The following is an 11,589-nucleotide window of genomic DNA, read 5'->3' on the forward strand; positions in this document are numbered from 1 at the left end:
GCCAATGAAGGGAAGCCAAAACAGGAGAAATCTGCTCTCTCTTTCTAGTCCCTGTCAGGACTCTTGCTGCAGCATTTTGGATTAGCTGAAGGCTTTTCAGTGAGTTTTTTGGACATCCTGATAATAATGAATTACAGTCGTCCAGCCTGGAAGTAATAAATGCATGAACTAGTTTTTCAGCGTCACTCTGAGACAGGATATTTCTAATTTTAGAGATGTTGCGCAAATGGAAGAAAGCAGTCTTACATATTTGTTTAATATGTGCGTTGAAGGACATGTCCTGGTCAAAAATGACTCCAAGGTTCCTCACAGTGTTACTGGAGGCCAAGGTAATGCCATCCAGAGTAAGAATCTGCTTAGATACCATATTTCTAAGATTTTCATGGCCGAGTACAATAACCTCAGTTTGATCTGAATTAAGAAGCAGAAATTTAGCGGCCATCCAGGTCTTTATGTCTTTAAGACATTCCTGCAGTTTAACTAATTGGTGTGTGTTATCTGGCTTCATGGACAGATAGAGCTGGGTGTCATCTGCATAGCAGTGTAAATGTATGCTATGTCTTCTAATGATGCTGCCTAAGGGAAGCATGTATAATGTAAACAGAATTGGTCCTAGCACTGAACCCTGTGGAACTCCATAATTAACCTCAGTGTGTGACGAGGACTCCCCATTTACATGCACAAACTGGAGTCTATTAGATAGATATGATACAAACCACTGCAGTGCAGTACCTGTAATACCTACAGCATGTTCTAATCGCTCTAATAGGATATTATGGTCGACAGTATCAAACGCTGCACTGAGGTCTAGCAGGACAAGCACAGAGATGAGTCCACTGTCAGAGGCCATAAGAAGATCATTTGCAACCTTCACTAAAGCTGTTTCTGTGCTGTGATGAGCTCTGAAACCTGACTGAAACTCTTCAAATAAACCTCTGCAGATGATCTGTTAGCTGTTTGACAACTACTCTTTCAAGGATGTTTGATATGAAAGGAAGGTTGATGAAAGTGCTAAAAAATAGACATCTCTCTCTCTCTCTCTTTACTCTGACATTTAACTAATTCAAAAAATATTTCAATATTTATTTATCTAAAACAAAAAAAATTACTAAATTGATGTTCAACAGTAAAAAAAATGTTTTATGTTTTTTTTCCCCCTAAAGTGTAAATATCTGGTTTAAACAGTGAATATACTGCTGTGTATTGAAATTCCTCTTGTTTTGCATAGAAATATACTGAACAACATACAAAGCATAATATATAAAATAACATCTACCTGAGTTATTTCTTTGAAAGAAGCCCCTTATGTCCATTGTTGTGGTCATCAGTACATAACTGAAACCGATTTAGAGTGCTTTATTTAGCCGTGGAGGGTAACAACTGAAAATATGAAATAAACATACATGTAAGCTAAGACTGAAAAAAACAGCATTGTTGTTGTTCGGCTTTTCATTTCGCCATTTGTTGATTCACTCGAAGAGCAAGTAACGTAATATGGGTCAAGTGATCAGTTTGATATCAATCTTTTGTGATACACCGTCATATTTACATTATTTGTACAGTAGGAATGATTTGCTTTGGTACCTGGTCAAACTTAAGCTCTCCTCTGTCTGCACTTCTACAGAAAACTCGCAGGCAGCAGCTTCTCCCCCCTCGCTCACGTGCGTAAGTGCTGTGCTCAGTCGGCTGAGCTCGGATCATACCAAATTTAGGGGGAATTTGCGCGCTATGTGCCTCAAATATTGTGTCGTTTTTTATACAGTTGTCAGTCAGGCATCTAACTGTGAAATAAACTAGATTCCAAAAAACCCTGGGCTTCTGAAACAACCCGGGCTTAAGCCCAGTAAGCCTCCCTACCCGCTCCGCCGATGATTTACAGCCCCAGGACAAAGACGAAAACCACGCAGAACACTGAACCGTTTATTAAGAGAGTGAAGATGGACAACTGGACAGCGGCTCTGCTCACTGGTGTTGCCTGCATTGTGGGATACCTGGTTGTGCGGGTGAAAAAGATCAACAGCCTCCGACAGGCAGAGGAAAAGATACAGAGAGCCAGAAACAGGAGAGATGAGAGCTTGCAGCGGGCAGAGCAGGCGGTGCTCCGGTACAAACAGTCGGTGAGAGTTCAGAGCTTTAAACACTGAAATGTTTAACTTTTTCTTTAGATAGAAATCAAAACAAATTATGTGCTTTTAGTTCAGACCTGGCACTGGTGTCAAGCCAGCCTCCAATTCAAGCATTGCAGTCAAGCCAGCCTCCACTTTGTTTTACATTCCCTGTGTATTCAAAGTATTATGGCAAAAGATGTTGAAACCTGATTTCAAAATAACATGTCAATATTAAAGCCATCTCCTTTTGGATTTCAAAGTAAAAGCCCTGTGAATTTTCATTTTTGAACTTCTCTTTCAATGACTTCAGAATGCTCTTTACTCATTCACTGCCATTGACGTCTATAGATGTCAATTGAAAAACTTACGTTGACTGCCATTGACGTCTATAGATGTCAATTACGTTTTTCAATGGGAGGGGCTAGAATACAACCTCGGGCAGCTTGTCAGTGAACATCAGACTGCTTGAAATGTATTTTTCACAAAAAGCTCGTTTTCTCCCTTTTTGTGGTCAAAACAGGAATTTTTGGTGGAACCCACCTCTCTTCTACAGCTGATTACTAAAGAATGGAAAATGGTAGAAACAAGCTTTTTTTTTTGGATGGAAGAAGAGAGTCTGTTCTTCATTTTGGTAGGTTCAGCGTTTATATGATCATAACACACAGTTTTCTGTGGCTCTTCAAAAATGAGTAAAAATGCTCAAAAACCCTGGCAGTGAATGAGTTAAAAGCAAAAGTCATATTTACAAAGACTAGTTGCATTTTATATCAACACTATCCAACCACAGAAATCTGAAATTGCCCATATTTGACTTACTCTTCTAACGATTTCAAAATGCTCTAAAAAGAAAAATTCTTGTTTCCACAGGATAATTTCACTCTGTATTTACAGTATAAAGCCCCACAGTGATACCATGTCAATATCAAGTCAGTCTGATTTTACTTTCCAAAGTAATTGAAATTGATATGGTAACATCGTGAGGTTGTATACTGTTGATCTAAGGTGAAATTATCCTGTGGAAACAGGATTTTTTCTATTTAGAGCATTTCAAAATCGTTACAAAAGTAAGTCATATACGGGCAACTTCAATGGGCCATTACCTGCCATGCTGGCAGGAGGGCTTTTAAACATGAGCATTAAAATAAAAGTTAAAAGCACACCAATAATATGCAGCTATTCTAGGTCGTTTGTTTGATTTTGGTCCATATTGACACAATAGCATTACCAGTTGCAGTTGATTTGTTGATTGCACATCAGTGATGTAAATCTCCTGTTCCACCACATCCTAAGGGTGCTCTGTCAGATTTAAATCTGGTAATTGTGGAGACCATTTGTTAGGGAAAATGTTCTAAAACACTTCTTCAGTAAAGACTCAGAGAAGAGAAACACACAGAACTTCTTGCTAGCAAGGGCAGCCTCCAAACTGAGACTCGCGCTGAGAAACTGCCCCGGTCTCAGTGTGTGTGTGTGTGTGTGTGTGTGTGTGTGTGTGTGTGTGTGTGTGTGTGTGTGTGTGTGTGTGTGTGTGTGTGTGTGTGTGTGTGTGTTGCTGATCAAAGGGTCATATAACATGAAAGCACAAAAGGTACATCCTTGGTCGCAAAGACGGTAGTCTCCCCCACCCTAGATGGTTCACCCTAGATAACACGGTGAGGAAGTCCAGCAGTTAAAGCACTTAAACTAAAACAGACATAGCTACGTTAATCCTACCGTAAAACAATAAAACAAGGTACGAACTCTCATGCTCCCAGGACGTGGGGGTGCATTCCTGGAGTGCACACCAAGCCTGCAGCCTGTTAGAGATCACACATCCTGTCACTACACAATTAATTATATGCCTCTAAGCATACATGGTTAAATATTTCCTAATACAAATAACTACATGCAGTATTCTACCATATGCAAACTTATATCACTAAAAGATTATACTGACTACTAAATACAATTTTCCATTGACACCAGTTAAGCACTGTGAATTGTCATTGTCACGTTTGACAGAGTTTGTAAAGAAGTGGAAAATCTCTACATTCATATGCTTTTATTTGTTTGCTGCAGCTTTTTTAATGACATAATGATTCTGTGTGGGTCTGTGTCTTCTAGCATCCGACAACCGACTCTGCTTTCATCCTGACACTCTCCCTGTCTGAGCTGACACAGCAGCTAAAGGAAGGCTCACTTACCCCCGAGGATGTGCTTTACTCTTACATGGAAAAGGTTCAGTATCCAACATGACACAAATCTTTCATAATAGCTCAAATACACCAAAAGGTTCAATGTTTCCAACAAGAGTTCAATATTTTACAGAGTGATTACAAAGATCAAGGTCCCTTCAAGGTAGATAAGTTAATCTCAAACTGTCTGTGCTTGTTTCCTTTCCAACAGACTCTGGCTGTAAACAAAAAGCTGAACTGCTGCACTGAAATTTTGCTGGAGAGTTTGGACCAGCTGACAACTGTTGGCTCCAACAAGGATGGTCTCTTGTACGGAGTTCCAGTTAGCATTAAAGAAAATCTTGCATTTAAGGTATTACAAAGGTTAAATAATGCAAATATCAATTGCAGGCCTTCTGGTCAGTATTTCTAACTAATTTCTATGTTATGTCTAACTTATAGCATTCCCAAGCATTATTATTCACATCTTTGAAGCACCATTATCATCTTTTTTCTTCTTTCTTTCTCTTTTTTTTCACAACACAAGAATCATGACTGTTCTTGTGGTGTGATCATTAACCTGGACCAGCCCGCTGAAAAGGACAGTGTGCTTGTTCAAGTCCTGAAGAAACAAGGAGCTATTCCCTTTGTGAAAACCAACTTGCCTCAAGGTCTTTTGAGGTAAATCTTTTATCGGTGATTGACATAAATCTAGAGCCAATTTAAAAATACCGGTGTCTGCCATTTCTGCCCGTCAGCCTCCTAGATGCACCTATGGCATAAATTTGAAAATCCGGGTAATTTTTAGAAAAGCTGACCTATGACCTTAAGGGCGAAGTCATTGAGATTCAAAGTCATCCAAGATTTTTAGAAGATACACCAATTCGAAATTCCTATGTCACCTCACTTAATTCTGGAGTTATCACATTCACAAACTTGGGTATCCACTCTGCCCACCTGGAGGGGTGATGACAATACCCCATCTGCCTTTTATGTCTGATGTGGTTAAAACTCAGTCAGTTGTGTTTGCTATTCCACATGTGCATAACATGCAAAGACTTCTCACCTTCTTGTCTGTTCAAATTCAGCTGTGACTGCAGTAATCCTATTTACGGGCAGACTGTGAACCCTCATAACCCCCAGAAGACCTCTGGAGGTTCAACTGGTGGGGAGGGGGCTCTCATCGGGGGAGGGGGCTCCCTGCTTGGTATAGGCACTGATCTAGGTGGCAGTATCCGTATTCCTGCATCCTTCTGTGGAATCTGTGGTTTCAAACCAACAGCGGGTCGGCTCAGGTGGGTCTCATTCAGTCAGTTTCCTGGAAAATTATTATACATTGCTGAGAAAAACTTTTATCTCACCTTTTGTGTAATGATTAGTTCACAGGGAGTTTGTCCAACTTATAGAGGGCAAAAGTCAGGTAAGTGACATATCTACTTAGTAGGGGTGCAACGATACACAAAATTCACGGTTCGGTTCGGTTCGATACTTTGGTGTCACGGTTCGATATTTTTTCGATACAAAAAAAATGTTCATGCCTTTTTTAATTTGTCATTTATTAAAATTATAAATATATATTTTAACTCAAAAGTACAGTTTTTAAATTTAACCCTAACCCTAACCCTTGTGCGTGTTTTTTATTTTGACAGCGAATGCGCACCTGCGGACCACTTATGTGCAGCCCTGGTTATTTAGCTCATCATATCACAGCCACAGAAATTCTTTTGTCCATGAAACCATAAAGCTGCACTTTCTTTTTGCCTTATAGTCTGATTTGTCATAACTTCTCCGTTTTGTGGTAAGCTTTTCTTTGGCTGTCACTTCTTCACCCCGACCTGTCTTATTTGGCTCAGCAGAACTGAAATATATATCCTGCTGCTCTTACACAGGCACTCACATAATGCTCAGCGATTCTCTGCGCGATCAACCTCTCACATGTTTAAGCTTGCTGCGGGAGATTTCACTTGTCATGTTTGCGTAGTAAGCTAACGATTGATAAGACGATGTCAGAGGAATTGGTGCACAAATTATCGTCACTCACCAATCAGTGCTGTCGCTCTCTATACACAGTTTGCGTGATTGCAAAGTGAAAGCAAAAAAACAAGTGCAAATTCAAACGCGATTTCAATGTCACATATTGACAGTGGCTCACCGATGCCAATGACATAATTACCCAGCTACATTTCTGAAAGAATGCAAAAGCATTGACATATATTTTTCCTTCCTACGATAGGCCGACGGGCAGGGCAGAGATAGATTTTGGTAGCCCGACTGGAAAAATCGCTAGCCCCGGGACGTCGGGCTAGCGATATTGCGAGCCCTGTATCTGATTGAGGAATCACTCATCTTTGGAAAAGAGAGTTTATTACAGAGAAATGGCTCTTTCCAAAGTAAAAGCTATACTATCCGCTTCTTCTGGGCTATATTCTCAGCAGCATATTAAACATATCAGGTCCCCATAAGGAGAATCATGTGCTAACGGCTGTCTAAATGACTCGGTTAAAGTTTGTAGCATACGCGCTTGTTGTTTTTGTCTGCTTCCACTTGTCTTTGTACTAGGATGATGTCGGCGTAAATGTGCAGTCATATTCGTTGTGTTCCCACTAGTGCTGTCAGGTTAATCTCGTTGAAATGACCTTAACGCCACAACACTGCAAATCTCCGTTAACGAGCTACCCCTGATCACCCGTGCATGGGGCTAGACGGCCAACACGTTAACGAGCTAACTGCGCTAACGCACTAGTTCCCAGCCATGTAATTGAGCATTGCATGGCACATCCAACATACTGTTTTACTTTAGTCCATGACTCGCTTACCTTCAGGGTCATACGTCACATGAAAACCAAAATAGTTCCAAAGGCCAGATCTGAATGAGGGTGGGGGAGGTTCAATTTTCCATGTTGCAAGGAGAGCTTAACTTCTGTCTCGCTAGCTTGCCCTGCGCTCTTCCTTCTGACAATGCTGTCTGTGTTGAGCGCTCAGTGGATCTGCGCTCAAAAGTGCAGCCTAGGCGGAGTAGTCGAACGCAGATTCACTGAGCGCTCAACACAGACAGCATCGTCAGAAGGAAAGCTGATAAAATAAATTACAAATTTTGTATTGTTCAATACATATGCGTACCGAACCGAAAGCACTGTATCGAACGGTTCAATATCGATACGAATATCGTTGCACCCCTACTACATATATACAGAATCAAAATTGGGATACTGATAGACAGTCCTGGGAAAAAACAGTCAGGGAATTTTGTTTACTGCTTCTTGTTTCATGTTAAACTAGTGCTATCTTCACCTGGACCCATGGCAAGAGATGTGGACAGCCTGGCTCTGTGCATGCAGGCACTTCTTTGTGACCACATGTTTTCTTTGGACCCCACTGTTCCACCATTACCTTTTAACATGGAGGTGTGTCTTGTACTGTGGGATTCATGTCACTTGTTGATAATCCTTTGTTGTAATTGCCTGTGCATATATATGCATAAATGGTCTCATTTCATGTGAGCATTAAAACAAAAAGTGATTCCCTCTTAGAGATACAGAACCACCAAACCTCTAAGGATTGGTTGTTTGGAAAACGATGGCTACATGCATCCATCTCCAAGCATGGCCCGAGGCGTTAGAGAGGTGAAAGCTCTGTTAGAGCAAGCAGGACACACAGTAAGACGTCACCACACACACACACACACACACACACACAAAAACAAAAACATATAACAATCATTTTCAAGTCATGTTTTTTAATGTTGGCTTTTGTTTCTCTAGTTGGTCCCTTACCATCCACTGAAGATGGATGAAATTTTCCCTGAACTAATGGTAAAGGTTTTTAGCAGATGGAGGTACCAGCCTGTTAACCAAACTGTGAGTTTTTTCTTTTAACAGTTTAGTTAATAGGTTTTTAATACCTAGAGATGCTGCCATTGTCTTCTTGAGCACACGATGGTGTTGACTGGTTTTGAAACTATTCCATTAATTAGTTAAGTATCTCAAAATAGGCTTTTTTCTTATGTGCTAATGAGCCTTTCTTTTTAGGAAGGGGGACCCGAGGACCCTTGTCTGAAGGGACAGTTTCATCGTTACCGTCTTCCTAAGTGGTATAAGACAATCCATTCATTTCTGCTCAAATCTAAGGTAAGCCCTCCAATTCTGTGACAGACACATACAAAAATAGTCAAATAGATGGTCTGTTTATTTAAATCACCGGATTGAGTGATTTAGCAGAATAATGCATACTATCTATCTATCTGCAGTCTCCTCGTGTCTCTGCCAACATGAGGGCTCTTTGTGGAGTTCGGTGAGAAAGTATTCTTGAAATGTTTTATTTGTACTTCATCCTTTGTTAGATTTTCATATTATACATGTTCTAGGAATGATATGCTTCATTTTTAGATCTGTTCCTGAGCTGTGGAAGCAACATGCTGCTGTTGAGGTACTGTCAGCTGATGATGCATGGTCACGTATGAAATCTGAAGATGAAATTGAGATTTCCTGTGTTTTCTTTAGGACTACATTCAAGAGACAATAGCACATTGGAGGAGCTGCAACATCGATGTACTGCTGTGCCCTGTGATTGGACCAGCCTACAACTTGTTTTACTGTAGCAAAATTCCAAGTATGATACACTCAGTACAAGTGACAACATAGTGTTCTGTTTATCACAGTTTGTCCAATTTCAGCCACAAACACTTGCTGATAAACTCCCTGTTAGAGAATGGATTATTTTTTTGTGATTTTGCATTGAATCACAGCACAACTTTGACTCTTTGATTGTAACTGCTTTTTTTAACATTACTTTGGCAAGAGCAGCCTGACAGCCTGGACAAATAAATTTCAATATTAATTATTATATTGAATATTAATAAATATTCTACATAATAATATATTTATATTTTCTGTTATTTCAGCTGCTATTAGTTACACAGTTGTCTACAATCTCCTTAACTTTCCTGCGGGTGTAGTCACTGTTTCCACAGTGACCGCAAAGGATGAGGAGGAACTCAAGCACTATAAGGGCTGTTTATCAGGACATGTGGGACAAACTCTTCAAGAGGTAGGCAACATGTACCAGTGAGATAAGACTGATTGAAAACATAGTCACTCGTCAGTTTATTTGGAATGCTACACAAAGATGTGATTAAAACATACAGATTACCAAGTAGGGATGGGAATAGATAAGAATTTTAGCGATTCCAATTGCAAATCAGTTCTCTGACCTCATTGGGTTCTCATTGGCTCCACTTTGAGAACCACCATTTCTAAGCAGCGTATCAAAGACATTACACTCATGCAATTAATTGCATTGTGTGAGGTCAAATGTTTCTGCCTGTTTGAGGTGTATCAAAGTTGGTGTCATTACTCAAAAAGAGAAAAAGAAAGAGGAAGTAACACATGCAGTGAGGGATGACTAATTGAACACATAGTGTAGTTTAAGCTTACTGTGACAGCAGGTTTTCCTGCAGAAATAATCTTCTGGGAGACACAGATGTAAAGCTTAAACTATAGATAATTTATTATGGCTAGATGAGAGATATCATGTCTCCAATGTAGCACATGCTTGGAATACCTCACCCTGAAGGTGTCCAGAAGGCATCCTAATCAGATGCCCGAACCAACCTCAACCGGCTCCTTTCAATGTAGAGAAGTGGACAGATCTACTCTGGCTTCTCTCGGATGGCTGAACACCTCACACTACTTCTAAGGGAGAGTCCAGTAATCCTTTGGAGAAGGCTTGGATCTGCGATCTTGAACTTTCGGTCACAACCCAAAGCTCATGACCATACTCCTCCCTGACTCAAAGTAGGCACTCCGTCCTTTTCTGGCTGAAGACCACAGTCTCAGACTTGGAAGTGCAAATTCTTATACCCACCGCTCCAGTTAGAGCTGGATACCACAACCTGATAAAGCCAACAGGAGCACATCATCTGTCAAAAGCAGAGATGAGATTGAAATGAGTCATGCAGGAGTTGTTTAACTACATCAGTCAAGTGAGGGTACCAACCGTCTCAACCAGTCAGTGAGAACTCTAACATACAGGCAGCAAGACTGTAACCACTGCCCATAAGTTTCATACATTACATTCCACCTCCTGCATGTGAGGGCCTACAGGAGGGCTGCAAAGTAACTTAAATGTGAAAGTAAGGTTGAAGTGGACAGTCTTACTCGTATCTGATTTATATGAATATGATAAATGAATGAATATTAGCAGATTATTTCAATTGTGCTGTTGTAGACACGGCCGTCAGAGTCAGTTCCTATTACACCTCTGTGAAGATTAAAAAGGGTTTGTTACTGCAATTTAGACCTCTGGAAATATAAAAGAAAGAATATAAAGTACTAAATAGTTCTTGTTTTCAAAATCAGCCATTCTCCATTTTGCCAATTTTTATATATATATATATATATATATTATATATATATATATATATATAATATATATATATATATATTATATAATATGAGCGAAAATTGAATAACAGCTCACGGCGGTCTTGAGTTCTCAGAATTTGCTCTTTGAGCTCACGGCTCTCCAACGGGAGATTGAGAGACCAGTGTCGGACTGCTAGAACGGCTTTGAAATTCACGTAAGTTGTTCGCACTAAAGTAAAAAAAACACCATCATTTCATGTAGCTACCATTTCGGCAACAGCTGTGGTCTCAAGGCTGGAGCGAACAAAACAAATTCTCCCGGATAACGGACGGTGTTTAGACTCTTCCTCCCCTATCCTACGCAAGGCCACTTGGGTTGGCTGGAAGACTGTTTACTTAGCCTGGCAGGGCAAAGGATACTCTCTCAGCTGAACTCTGGACATACACAGATATACATTCATCCCCGCTCCCCTTCCAAATGCCTTCAATGCTTATCCCCTCCCAATGCAGACGGTGGATCACAGGGAACCAGCGCATATGCTGCAGGCCTGGATGCGCTGTCTACAGTGGCTGTCTCTCACCTTTTATCCATCCCTGTTGCTTGTCATGTGTTTCTATGGTGTATTAAGAGTTTTTCATGTACTATGCGCTGAGGTGTTTTTTTTCTGTTCTCAAACTGATCCCCCTGTTGGAGCTCAGTCTTGGGGGAGTTCTTTTTTCTCCTTGTCTTTCCTGATGTTGTGCATTTTTCCATTGTTCGGTCCCGGGTCGCTGCTCGTGTAGCTGACCGGCCAGCTACCCAGCCTGACCTGTCTCCCCAATGTGATGTTTGTCTATTGTATGTACGGTCGGCAAAGTCAGTCTCTTAATCTCCCCTTGGGGATAAATAAAGTCTTCTGAATCTGAATCTCGGTTGTGGGTAACTGCAACTGACAAATAAAGGCTATCTCATCTCATCTCATCTCATCT

At 40.6% G+C, this 11,589-nt stretch overlaps 1 pseudogene; it reads left to right on the forward strand.

The window, feature by feature from the left end:
• Positions 1-1,904: 1,904 nt before the first annotated feature.
• On the forward strand, positions 1,905-9,304 carry LOC113017710 (vitamin D3 hydroxylase-associated protein-like; annotated as a pseudogene).
• Positions 9,305-11,589: the final 2,285 nt, after the last annotated feature.

Source organism: Astatotilapia calliptera, unplaced genomic scaffold, assembly GCF_900246225.1.
Source record: "Astatotilapia calliptera unplaced genomic scaffold, fAstCal1.2 U_scaffold_191, whole genome shotgun sequence".
NCBI lineage: Eukaryota > Metazoa > Chordata > Actinopteri > Cichliformes > Cichlidae > Astatotilapia > Astatotilapia calliptera.